The sequence below is a fragment of the Triticum dicoccoides genome, chromosome 7A, assembly GCF_002162155.2.
Source record: "Triticum dicoccoides isolate Atlit2015 ecotype Zavitan chromosome 7A, WEW_v2.0, whole genome shotgun sequence".
Classification (NCBI taxonomy): Eukaryota; Viridiplantae; Streptophyta; class Magnoliopsida; order Poales; family Poaceae; genus Triticum; species Triticum dicoccoides.
The window spans coordinates 91,996,495-92,010,983 of record NC_041392.1 but is presented as its reverse complement, the minus strand read 5'-3'; positions in this window follow the sequence as shown (position 1 = coordinate 92,010,983).

Sequence of the window (14,489 nt, the reverse complement as noted above, 5' to 3'; positions counted from 1 at the left end):
GTCGACGACTCCGCCGTCCACACGACCAGAACCGACACTCCACAGCACAGGGGTGCTCTCCGGAGCCGCCGCTCCGACTTCCCCGCCGGCCCCGAGGCCACGCTTCACCTAAGCTGATGACGCTGCCGCCCACGCGACCAGTTCAGACACTCCACGACAATGTTCTTCGGAGCCGCCGCTCCGACTTCCTCACCGGCCCCGAGGCCGCGCACACGCCTGGCCGACGAAGAACCCACAAAGCCACCCGAGCCACCGCAAGCTGACGAGGACCAAACCTCCAAGGCGTCGCCCCCAAGAGGGAAGCGACAAGAATGCCGCCAGCGCCCGTTCCAATCAAGGTCAAAACTTGGGTTTTCACCCGGAGAGCCTGAGACCGAGGCGACAATGGTGGTGAAGGAGCTCCACGACGACGCCTCCAAGGAGGGAACGACGTCCGAGGACGCCGTCAACGCAGGCAACGACCGAGGTCGAGCTAGGCTTTCGCTCGGAGCTTACCAAATCCATCCTCACCGCAGCCTACCCAGCAAACCGTCTCCGGCATCATGCCGACCGTCCTCACCCAGCCACATGACCAAGCAGACAAGGTAGCACGTCGCCGCCAACCACCACCGGCTGCAGAAACCACTGCAGCCCACCTCCCTCCACAACGGCGCCGATGAGACCGCGGCCGCCCAGCACGCAGGGCCGCACCACCGCTGCCCTGACCCCACGCACCTCCCCGCCACCCCGGTGGACCGGAGCAGGCACGCTTCTGCCGGACCGCCGCCATAGGCCGACGGCCCGCCTCACCACCAGATCCGGGCGCAAGGGCCCCGAATCCACCGCCTCGCAGGCTGCCGCCGGACACGACGACACCACCACGTCCTGGGGCCGCTGCCCCAGCGATCCAACGCCGGCGAGCAAGGCGCAACCGCTGCAGGGAAGCCAGATCCGGGCGGATCCGTTCCCCAAAAGCGAGCAGCAGCCGGCGCCTTACAACCGCCACCAGCGCCTACGGCCGGCAAAGTCGCTGCCCGTCGGAGTCCCAGACGCGCCGCCATCCATCGTCCTCCGCCCGCCGCTACGCCACCCGCCGCCCACTGCCGCGCCGCCCAGAGATCCCCGCTCGCGAGGCGTCGCCCATCGCGGAAACTAGCCCCGCCGCCGCCTGCTCCGCACGAGCTTTGCCCCCGGGAGGCGCCGGCGACGGCGAGGGAGTAGATGGAGTGGGGCGGCCGGAGGCCTTGGCTTCTTGGTCGCCGCCCGTGTCGCCCCTGAGGAGGGAGCGACGCGAGGGCCAAGTGAAGTGTTTTTTCAATCATTCTTTACATCGCCCTTGCACTATGTTGGGATATGCATGTTGCTTCTAATGTATATCAAGTGTCCAGATATGATTTAATGAAGAAAGATTTATAGATTTATTTGTTTCTGTTACTACTTAACTATATTCTTATGGTTGTCCACCGTTATCTACTTACGTAAGTAACTTGTTTTAAATGCTGCCCCCTAGAAAGATTAAGACTAGCCACAATGGAGAGTAACATACACTAGTAACATACACATATCCCTAGATTATATTACTACCTTCATAGTGGGTAGTAACATAGGTGTGGTGTCATGCAAAGCTCCATTTATTATGTTATAGACTCATACTGCATTGGGACATGTGATGTTACAGTAATTAGCTAAGTTACTAGAACTACCGCTCTCTTCATTAACTCATTGACACATAGACAAATTTGCTTAGTTGGACTTGAAGTTACTGTTGAAGTTACTCCCACTGTGGCTAATCTAAGTGATCGAAGCTAGTCAGTCGTGATTATTACATTACTTTGGTCTGTTATTGACCATTGATGGGTCGAATCTCATCTCGCAGACCCCACTCTGCACCATGGTATTTAAGATTCTCTTTTATAAATGATGAAGAAACTCGGGGATAGGTCAAAACCAAAAAACCGTACACGTTTACGTGCAGATAAAAATAACTCATGCACCCTTAGATATTCATGGGCTACCACCTCCTCTTCCCCTATTGAGCATGCTTCCAAATAAGCATTATCTGCACATAGCGATGGTCCTCTCCTCCCTTACAGCCGCCCAAGATTTTGAGAGTCGACTCAGTGAGATCTGGCCCGGCCTGGTCGCGGATCTTCGCCGCCGGCGAGGCTGGCCGGAGAAGAGATGGGGGAGTAGCTTGGTGCTAATCTGTAAATAGTAATTTTAGGCTTTGGTGTGTGGTTGACTTGTTGTCGTCTGGCGCGATGCCGTTGGAGCGCAACCCGCCGTCGCTCCCGTGTAGCGACTAGTGGTCTTCGACGTCGCCCTCTGCTCTTCCTCCATGGTGGAGGCAAAGAGAAGGGGACGGATCTGGAGCTAGCTCCCTAAATAAGCGCGTTGGTTCCCTGATTTGGAGAAGGCTCCATCCTCTTCTTCTACATCTTGAGGCCACCATGGAGGTGGACGGGGAGCTCGAAAGGAAGGGGATCTGTATGTGGTTCTTGCAGATGGGAGTGGGGATCATCAGTGGCGGCAGTTCTACGTGGAGCAACGGCACCTACTGGCTGCCGGTCTTCACCATCGTGTCGTCGTCTCTTCGGGCCAAAGGGCGGCCATTTATTTCCTCCCGGACATATTGACATAAGGGAGGTAGTCTCATCTTCCGCTCGGTGTTCATAGCGCCTTCTCTCTACTGTGAAGGTTTCGGCATCCCAAGTGATTCGTTCCGGCGACGGCGAGGCTTCATCTGGGCGGAGGTTGTTCAGGACCCGATTGCAATTCTACTTTCCAGTTTGGGGTCCTTGTAAAAGTTGGAGACTTAGATGCTATTTTCATTTTCTTTGAGTCCTTGTATGAGCTATGTACTATAACGCTGAATACTAGTGAAGCTTTCAGGACCTATCTATCTATATTGAAAAAAAGCCTTTAGGGCCATAGATAGGCGCTCGACTACCTTCTCTAGACTCATCATCTTTGATGTAGACCTGTGGTCACATAAGCTCTCTATGTCATGTGACAAGGAAGATGCCTCCTCGTGGCAGATTTTTCTCTTTGCACGCTGTAATGTGCCCATGTAATTCTGTAACACAGCTTGCCGTGACATGTTTCAGTAATATATTCAGGTGGGGGGAGCCCCTTGTCGGTGTCAAAACCGGCGGATCTCGGGTAGGGGGTCCCGAACTGTGCGTCTAAGGTCGATGGTAACAGGAGACAGGGGACACAATGTTTTACTTAGGTTTGGGCCCTCTCTATGAAGGTAATACCCTATGGCCTACTTGATTGATCTTGATGAATATGAGTATTACAAGAGTTGATCTACCACGATATCATAATAGCTAAACCCTAGAGGCCTAACTTGTATGGTTATGGTAATGTCTGTCCTCCGGACTGAGTCCTCCGGTTTATATAGACACCATGAGGATCTAGGGTTACACAAGGTCGGTTACAAAGAAAGGAATCTACATATCTAGTCGCCAAGCTTGTCTTCCACGCAAAGAAGAGTCTTATCCGGACACGGGCGCTATCTTCGGTCTTCGTATCTTCACAGCCCACTAGTCCGCCCATAGCTAACAGGCCGGATGCCCGAGGACCCTTTAGTCCAGGACTCCCTCAGTAGCCCCCTGCTACCTCTTGAGCACTGCGTTGGTTTTCTCTTGAAGAGGAAAGGGTGATGCAGCAAAGTGGCGTAAGTATTTCCCTCAGTTTTTGAGAACCAAGGTATCAATCCAGTAGGAGGCTACGCGCGAGTCCCTCGCACCTACACAAAACAAATAAATCCTCGCAACCAACGCGATAAGGGGTTGCCAATCCCTGCACGATCACTTACGAGAGTGAGATCTGATAGATATGATAAGATAATATTTTTGGTATTTTTATGATAAAGATGCAAAGTAAAATAAAAGGCAATGAAAATAACTAAGTGTTGGAAGATTAATATGATGGAAGATAGACCCGGGGGCCATAGGTTTCACTAGTGGCTTCTCTCGAGAGCATAAGTATTCACGGCGGGTAAACAAATTACTGTTGAGCAATTGACAGAATTGAGCATAGTTATGAGAATATCTAGGTATGATCATGTATATAGGCATCACGTCCGAGACAAGTAGACCGACTCCTGCCTGCATCTACTACTATTACTCCACACATCGTTCGCTATCCAGCATGCATCTAGAGTATTAAGTTCATAAGAACAGAGTAACGCTTTAAGCAAGATGACATGATGTAGAGGGACAAATTCATGCAATATGATAAAAAACATCTTGTTATCCTCGATGGCAACAATACAATACGTGCCTTGCTGCCCCTACTGTCACTAGGAAAGGACACCGCAAGATTGAACTCAAAGCTAAGCACTTTTACCATTGCAAGAAAGATCAATCTAGTAGGCCAAACCAAACTGATAATTCGAAGAGACTTGCAAAGATAACCAATCATACATAAAAGAATTCAGAGAACATTCAAATATTGTTCACAGATAAACTTGATCATAAACCCACAATTCATCGGTCTCAACAAACACACCGCAAAAGAAGATTATATCGAATAGATCTCCATGAGAGGGGGGAGAACATTGTATTGAGATCCAAAAAGAGAGAAGAAGCCATCTAGCTAATAACTATGGACCCGAAGGTCTGAGGTAAACTACTCACACTTCATCGGAAGGGCTATGGTGTTGATGTAGAAGCCCTCCGTGATCGATGCCCCCTCCGGCGGAGCTCCGGAACAGGCCCTAAGATGGGATCTCATGGATACAGAAAGTTACGGCGGTGGAATTAGGGTTTTGGCTCTGTTTCTGATCGTTTGGGGGTACGTATGTATATATAGGAGGAAGGAGTACGTCGGTGGATCAATAAGGGGCCCACGAGGGTGGAGGGCGCGACTGGGGGGATATGCGCGCCCCCTACCTCGTGGCCTCCTGGTTGATTTCTTGACATAGGGTCCAAGTCCTCTAGATCATGTTTGTTCAGAAAATCACGTTCCTAAAGGTTTCATTCCGTTTGGACTCCGTTTGATATCCCTTTTCTTCGAAACCCTAAAACAGGCAAAAAACAACAATTCTGGGCTGGGCCTCCGGTTAGTAGGTTAGTCCCAAAAATAATATAAAAGTGTATAATAAAGCCCAATAATGTCCAAAATAGAATATAATATAGCATGGAACAATCAAAAATTATAGATACGTTGGAGACGTATCAAGCATCCCCAAGCTTAATTCCTACTCGTCCTCGAGTAGGTAAATGATAAAAACAGAATTTTTGATGTGGAATGCTACTAGGCATAATTCCAATGTAATTCTTCTTAATTGTGGCATGAATATTCAGATCCGAAAGATTCAAGACAAAAGTTCAATATTGACATAGAAATAATAATACTTCAAGCATACTAACTAAGCAATTATGTCTCTTCAAAATAACATGGCCAAAGAAAGTTATCCCTACAAAATCGTATAGTCTGGCTATGCTCTATCTCCACCACACAAAGTATTTAAATCATGCACAACCCCGATGACAAGCCAAGCAATTGTTTCATACTTTTGACATTCTCAAATTTTTTCAATCTTCATGCAATACATGAGCGTGAGCCATGGACATAGCACTATATGTGGAATAGAATGGTGGTTGTGGAGAATACAAAAAGGGAGAAGATAGTCTCACATCAACTAGGCGTATCAACGGGATATGGAGATGCCCATCAATAGATATCAATGTGAGTGAGTAGGGATTGCCATGCAACAAATGTACTAGAGCTATAAGTATATGGAAGCTCAACAAAAGAAACTAAGTGGGTGTGCATCCAACTCGCTTGCTCACGAAGACCTAGGGCATTTTGAGGAAGCCCATCACTGGAATATGCAAGCCAAGTTCTATAGTGAAAAATTCCCACTAGTATATGAAAGTGATATCATAGGAGACTCTCTATCATGAAGATCATGGTGCTACTTTGAAGCACAAGTGTGGTAAAAGGACAGTAGCATTGTCCCTTCTCTCTTTTTCTCTCATTTTTTATTTGGGCCTTTTCCTTCTTTTTTATGGCCTCTTTTTTATTTGGGCTTCTTTGGCCTCTTTATTATTATTATTATTATTATTACTATTATTATTATTATTATTATTATTATTATTATTATTATTATTATTTTTCGTCCAGAGTCTCATCCCGACTTGTGGGGGAATCATAGTCTCCATCATCCTTTCCTCACTTGGAACAATGCTCTAAAAATGATGATCATCACACTTTTATTTACTTACAACTCAACAATCACAACTCAATACTTAGAACAAAATATGACTCTATGTGAATGCCTCCGGCGGTGTACCGGGATATTCAATGAATCAAGAGTGACATGTGTGAAAGAATTATGAACGGTGGCTTTGCCACAAATACAATGTCAACTACATGATCATACAAAGCAATATGACAATGATGGAGCGTGTCATAGTAAACGGAACGGTGGAAAGTTGCATGGCAATATATCTCGGAATGGCTATGGAAATGCCATGATAGGTAGATATAGTGGCTGTTTTGAGGAAGGTATATGGTGGGTGTATGATACCGGCGAAAGGTGCGCGGTATTAGAGAGGCTAGCATGGGGGAAGGGTGAGAGTGCGTATGATCCCTGGACTCAACATTAGTCATAAAGAACTCATATACTTATTGCAAAAATCTACAAGTTATCAAAGCAAAGTGTTACGTTCATGCTCCTAGGGGGATAGATTGGTAGGAAAAGACCATCGCTCATCCCCGACCGCCACTCATAAGGAAGACAATCAATAAATAAATCATGTTCCGACTTCATCACATAATGGTTCACCATACGTGCATGCTATGGGAATCACAAACTTTAACACAAGTATTTCTCAAATTCACAACTACTCAACTAGCATGACTCTAATATTACCATCTCCATATCTAAACAATTATCAAGTATCAAACTTCTCATAGTATTCAACACACTCATAAGAGAATTTTATTATTAATCTTGAATGACTAACATAATTAAAAAAAATTACCATGCTGTTTTGTAGGACTCTCAAAATAATCTAAGTGAAGCATGAGAGAACAATAGTTTCTATAAAACAAATCCACCGATGCGCTCTAAAAGATATAAGTGAAGCACTAGAGCAAAAACTATATAACTCAAAAGATATAAGTGAAGCACATAGAGTATTCTAACAATTTCCGAATCATGTGTGTCTCTCTCAAAAGGTGTGTACAGCAAGGATGATTGTGGTAAACTAATAAATAAAGACTCAAATAATACAAGACGCTCCAAGCAAAACACATATCATGTGTAAATAAAAATATAGCTCCAAGTAAAGTAACCGATAGAAGTAGACGAAAGAGGGGATGCCTTCCGGGGCATCCCCAAGCTTTGGATTTACGGTGTCCTTAGATTATCTTGGGGGTGCCATGGGCAGACCCAAGCTTAGGCTCTTGCCACTCCTTGTTTCATAATCCATCAAATCTTTACCCAAAACTTGAAAACTTCACAACACAAAACTTAAAGTAGAAAATCTTGTGAGCTCCGTTAGCGAAAGAAAACAAAACACCACTTCAAGGTACTGTAATTAACTCATTCTTTATTTATATTGGTGTTAAACCTACTGTATTCCAACTTCTCTATGGTTTATAAACTATTTTACTAGCCATAGATTCATCAAAATAAGCAAACAACACACGAAAAACAGAATCTGTCAAAAACAGAACAGTCAGTAGTAATATGTAGCTAACGCAATATATGGAACCCCAAAAATTCTAAAATAAATGTCTGGTCGTGAGTAATTTATCTATTAATCATCTGCAAAAAGAATTAACTAAATATCACTTTCCAAATAAAAATGGCAGCAATTCTCGTGAGCGCTAAAGTTTCTGTTTTTTTACAGCAAGATTAACAAGACTTTCCCCAAGTCTTCCCAACGGTTCTACTTGTCACAAACACTAATTAAACACAAAAAACACAACCAAAACAGAGGCTAGATAAATTATTTATTACTAAACAGGAGCAAAAAGCAAGGAATACAAATAAAATTGGGTTGCCTGCCAACAAGCGCTATCGTTTAACGCCCCTAGCTAGGCATAAAAAGCAAGAATAGATCTAGGTATTGACATCTTTGGTTTTAGGGAAGAAAAGAGCAAACTTGCTATCTATGGAATTAATCTTTCTATTTTGATAAAGCACATGGCTATTAATGGTATAGTAAAGATTAAGTATGTTACGGAAATTTGTATCTAAGCTAGCCTTCATCTCTTTGATAGATTCATTTTGGTAAGAGAGCAAAAGAGATGTAGATTCAACTTTCTCATTCATGGGGTGCCCAAATATGGCTTTCATCTTCTCATAAGTGTCTATGGCATCCCCTTCAAGAAAGCCTTCTTCCAATATAGAATCTAAGACATGCTTAAAAGAAGAAGGAAGGGCAATATAAAAGCTTTTTAAGTAAATTTCAATTTGGTATTGAGGCACATAGCTAGCCCTGATCCTTAATAGTCTATACCAAGCATCTTTCAAAGATTCATCAAGTAAATAATGAAAAATTCCGGAATCATCTTCATCAAAATTATTAAGATTCTCATTGATAACTCCTGTAGGTTTTTCCATAGTATCCTTATTTATGAGCTTAGCGAGAATAGAATGGTTATCCAAAGTACTAAAACTAGGGAGAGAATCCCCAACCCTTTTTGATTCAGACATGGCGGAAGAAAGGCGAGCGAGAAAAAGAGAGGGCAAATAAAACAGCAAGGGTGAAGTGGGGGAGAGGAAAACGAGAGGCAAATAGCAAATAATGTAATGTGGGAGATAAGGGTTGTGATGGGTACTTGGTATGTTGACTTTGGCGTAGACCTCCCCGGCAACGGCGCCAGAAATCCTTCTTGCTACCTGTTGAGCACTGCGTTGGTTTTCCTTTAAAGAGGAAAGGGTGATGCAGCAAAGTAGCATAGTATTTCCCTCAGTTTTTGAGAACCAAGGTATCAATCCAATAGGAGGCTACGCGCGAGTCCCTCGCACCTACACAAAACAAATAAATCCTCGCAACCAACGCGATAAGGGGTTGTCAATCCCTACACGGTCACTTACAAGTGTGAGATTTGATAGATATGATAAGATAATATTTTTGGTACTTTTATGATAAAGATGCAAAGTAAAATAAAAGGCAATGAAAATAACTAAGTGTTGGAAGATTAATATGATGGAAGATAGACCCGGGGGGCATAGGTTTCACTAGTGGCTTCTCTCGAGAGCATAAGTATTCACGGCGGGTAAACAAACTACTGTTGAGCAATTGACAGAATTGAGCATAGTTATGAGAATATCTAGGTATGATCATGTATATAGGCATCACATCCGAGACAAGTAGACCGACCTACCTGCATCTACTACTATTACTCTACACATCGACCACTATCCAGCATGCATCTAGAGTATTAAGTTCATAAGAACAGAGTAACACTTTAAGCAAGATGCCATGATGTAGAGGGATAAATTCATGCAATGTGATAAAAACCCCATCTTGTTATCCTCGATGGAAACAATACAATACGTGCCTTGCTGCCCCTATTGTCACTAGGAAAGGACACCGCAAGATTGAACCCAAAGCTAAGCACTTCTTCCATTGCAAGAAAGATCAATCTAGTAGGCCAAACCAAACTGATAATTCGAAGAGACTTGCAAAGATAACCAATCATACATAAAAGAATTCAGAAGATTCAAATATTGTTCATAGATAAACTTGATCATAAACCCACAATTCATCGGTCTCAACAAACACACCGCAAAAGAAGATTACATCGAATAGATCTCCACGAGAGGGGGGAGAACATTGTATTGAGATCCAAAAAGAGAGAAGAAGCCATCGAGCTAATAGCTATGGACCCTAAGGTCTGAGGTAAACTACTCACACTTCATGGGAAGGGCTATGGTGTTGATGTAGAAGCCCTCCGTGATCGATGCCCCCTTCCGGCGGAGCTCCGGAACAGGCCCCAAGATGGGATCTCGTGGAAACAGAAAGTTATGGCGGTGGAATTAGGGTTTTGGCTCCGTTTCTGATCGTTTGGGGGTACGTAGTTATATATAGGAGGAAGTAGTACGTCGGTGGAGCAACAGGGGGCCCACGAGGGTGGAGGGCGCGTCTGAGGGGTAGGCGCGCCCCCTACCTCATGGCCTCCTGGTTGATTTCTTGGCGTAGGGTCCAAGTCCTCTGGATCATGTTCGTTCCGAAAATCACGTTCCCGAAGGTTTCATTCCGTTTGGACTCCGTTTGATATTCCTTTTCTTCGAAACCCTAAAATAGGCAAAAAACAGCAATTCTGGGCTGGGCCTCCGGTTAGTAGGTTAGTCCCAAAAATAATATAAAAGTGTATAATAAAGCCCAATAATGTCTAAAATAGAATATAATATAGCATGGAACAATCAAAAATTATAGATACGTTGGAGATGTATCACCCCCGAACCAGGCTTCAATGATGAGGTGTTCGGCGCGCAGATTGTCTTCGGCATTGCAAGGCGGGTTCCTCCTTCGACGACTTCCAAGTAATGTATTCGGTTTTTAATTCAAGGCCACGCCCCTCGGCTTCTATGCATCGATGACTTCAGCTTCCATGTGTCGGGCGAATGCGGATGGTCAAGGTATTTTTTTGCAAATAACACCCTGGCCATGCAGGAAAGAGCGTCTATTTAAAGAGATTGGGTCTCATATCCATTCGACACCATACGGAGAAAATCCTCAGAGATTGCCAGGAAAGACCATTCCAACATGGCTACTATTCCCAACTCCTCCTCCCGTTCCGACCCAGAGAAAGACGAGTGGGAGAGGTGCTCCGTGTCCCATAGTTGATTGGCGAAGTTGCAAATGCAGGGATTTCTCCCCCCTGCGGATCTGGTCCCTGTTCGAGAAGGGTTGGCTTCCTTCAACGGCAAAAACCAGGCAGAGGATTTCCCCAATCCATCTGCGGGGGAACGAGTGTGCTTCATCCCCTATCTACTGAGGGGCGTGGGATTTCCAATTCATCCATTCCTCCGAGGGCTTTTGGAGTATTATGGCCTCTAGCTGCACAATTTTACCCCAGCCTCCATCCTGCACATTGTGGGTTATGTCGCTTTATGCGAACTATTCCTGGGTTGTGAGGCCCATTTTGATCTCTGGAGAAGGTTGTTCTGTCTTGTCCCGCGCAACACGAGGGATCGCTATTTGAAGTGGGCGGGGCCAAAATATGGCGCATTGCTGAGACCGGATACCTATCCGGCACACCGAAGAAAGCTTCCGAAGAGTGGACCTCTGAATGGTTTTATATTGAGGACGTCATACTTCCAGATCCAGTCCGGATGGGCGTCCCTGAATTTTCAAGTGCTCCGTTGAAGAAACGCCATAGCTGGTGTCCTCGGAGCCTCGAGGAAGAGGATAGCGCAGAGATCAGTCTATTGCTGGGTAAGATTAAGATGCTCGCCCAGTCCGGATTGTCAGTAGTCGAGGTAATGGCGGTCCCCATAACGCGGGGGGTCCAACCACTCCAATATATAGGGCTACCCATGTGGCATTACAATGGGGAAGACGACGCCTCCCGCTGCGGTCGGAAGGGCCCGAAGACTCCCGCCGCTTTGGCCAAAATATTGACCGAACTATATAAAGGGGAGCAGGAGGATTTCACCCGTCTCCAATATCGAGATGGGTTTTCCATGTATAACTCTCCTAGCTGGGTAAGCTCTAACTCCACTATTCGACTCCTCTCCCTGAATTATTTTTGAAGGGCGGTATCTTATTCATTCATGACAGGAATGGCGAAAGGCTGTCGAGGGGATCCATAACCCCGCCCCTCAGCCGGAGAATCAAAATCAGGATCTTGACCCCGGATATGAGGAAGATCCTGACATATTCGTGGAGCTCAAAGATGGCGTTTTCTATCAGACGAGCTATGACGGCACAGATGTACCCATCATCGCTGATTACCCTGGCCTCCTTCCTCTTCGCACGTAAGTCATTTTAGCCGATACTTTCTTCTAGAGAGTTCCCTTACTATGCCGCACCCACCACACTATTCTGTGTTTCAAAGGGGAGACGCTCAGTACCGCAACATGCACCAAAAGCGTCTCCGAGGAGAGCAGTGCTCGCGCCTGGCACATCTTCAAAGAGGAAGGCCAATGATAGCACGACAGAACCCTCGTCAAAGAGGTAAGGCTTTTCTTTTCAAGAATACCCGTTCTGATCATCACATCCAACTGAAATGCCACTCACCGTATTCCAGCCGGAAAGTATCCTCCAGACTGTGTCCAGGGATCCGGCCGGTCGTGCCTTTACTAGCCACGTTCCGGACTCCGCCCAAAGAACGGGGGCTGATATGGGAGTGGCACCGAACTGTCCTCCCACAGAGGATTCGGACAATGTGTCCATCACGAACTCTGAAGTTGAGAGTGCTATGAATCATCGTCATCGGAGGGCCATTCTTCGTAACCCTGGTTTTTCAAAAGCATCATTTGATGCCTTCAATTCGGCTGATGCATATATTCGAGTTGCTCGGGATGGGCTTGTTAGAGCCGCAGACCAGCTCTAAAAGATATGCAGGTAAGCGTAGATTTAATAATCATACAGCAGTAGCCCCCGAGACTTAAAGTAGTTGATACAACTGATTTAAGGATCAATGTATAACCAGGTGCTTATGGAGAAGAACACCCTGTTAACTCAGGAACTAGAAAAGTGTCGGAGCCAGCTAACTGCTGCCAATGCCGAACTGGAGAAATCCAAAAAGGCATCCCCTAGTAATGTTTCCCTCCATCGAGAAAACATAATGGTACACTAATAATGCTAACCTGGTTGCTTACCTTTTTATTGGATCATTAGACCAACTACAAGAACAACTAGACGCCGCTCGAAGCGGAGAACATGGAGCCAAAAAGATGCTAGTCGCGGACGAGCGTGTGCTAACAAAAGTTGTTCAGGAGAAAACAAGCTCCAGGATTCGGACACCCAAATGAGCGAGGAACTGAAAGATGTACGGGCCCAGCTAGCAGACTCCGTAAAGGAGAATAAAAGGCTGCGGGGCGGTATATTCAGTATGTAGTTCGAACTTACCTTCGAATAATTCAGAGGCAGAGGGCTGACAGACTTATGTCTGCAGGTATGCTGACTGGTCGTCCCAAAGAGGAGATGTCCGGATCATTGAGTGATCTGCTACAAGAACTGTCGCAGGTGCACGAGCAGGCTCGTCAGGCGATGTGAAGTGTTGCCAAGTCCCTATGGCTAGCTGCCTCCCCTCCGGGAAAGATGGAGGAGCTGATACAACTATTTAAGGGAGCGCGGCGGTGCTTTCAACTTTGGAAGATATCGGCCTATCGGGAAGGCACACAGGAAGCCTGGGCCATGGTGAAAATGCGGTATACCAAGCTTGATCCAAATCATATGGCTCGAGTCGGACCTCTAGGGTCAGATGGAAAAGAAATTCCATGAATTTGGTATATAACCAAGTAGAAGTAGCTGCCAAATATTCCCAGCAGGATTGTAAATTAGACCGCCTGCTGGACTGCATAGAGGAGGAAAATTTTGAGTCGTAGTGACTATGTACTTTCCCTGACATATGTGATTCTAGCTGGATTATAAAAACAATTGTCATGTGATACGTCTCCAACATATGTATAATTTTTGATTGCTCCATGCTATATTATCTACTGTTTTAGACATTATTGGGATTTATTTTCCACTTTTATATTATTTTTGGGACTAACCTATTAACCGGAGGCCCAGCCCAGAATTGTTGTTTTTTGCCTGTTTCAGGGTTTCGAAGAAAAGGAATATCAAACGGAGTCCAAATGGAATGAAACCTTCGGAAACGTGATTTTCTCATCAGATAAGATCCAGGAGACTTGGACCCTCCATCAAGAAAGCCATGAGGTGCTCACGAGGGTAGGGGGTGCCCCCCTAGGGCGCTCTCCCTGCCTCGTGGGCCCCTCAAAGCTCCACCGACGTACTTCTTCCTCCTATATATATCCATGACCCCCAAACGATCGGGGACGGAGCCAAAAATCTAATTCCACCGCCGCAACTTTCTGTATCCACGAGATCCCATCTTGGGGCATGTTCCGGAGCTCCGCCGGAGGAGGCATCAATCACAGAGGGCTTCTACATCATCATCCAAGCCCCTCCGATGAATTGTGAGTAGTTTACTTCAGACCTACGGTGTCCATAGCTACTAGCTAGATGGCTTCTTCTCTCCTTTTGGATCTCAATACAATGTACTCCCCTCTCTCGTGGAGATCTATTCGATGTAATCTTCTTTTTGCAGTGTGTTTGTTGAGACCGATGAATTGTGGGTTTATGATCAAGTCTATCTATGAATAATATTTGAATCTTCTCCGAATTCTTTTATGTATGATTGGTTATCTTTGTGAGTCTCTTCGAATTATCAGTTTGGTTTGGCCTACTAGATTGGTTGTTCTTGCCATGGGAGAAGTTCTTAGCTTTGGGTTCAATCTTACGGTGTCCTTTCCCAGTGACAGAAGGGGCAGCAAGGCACGTATTGTATTGTTGCCATCG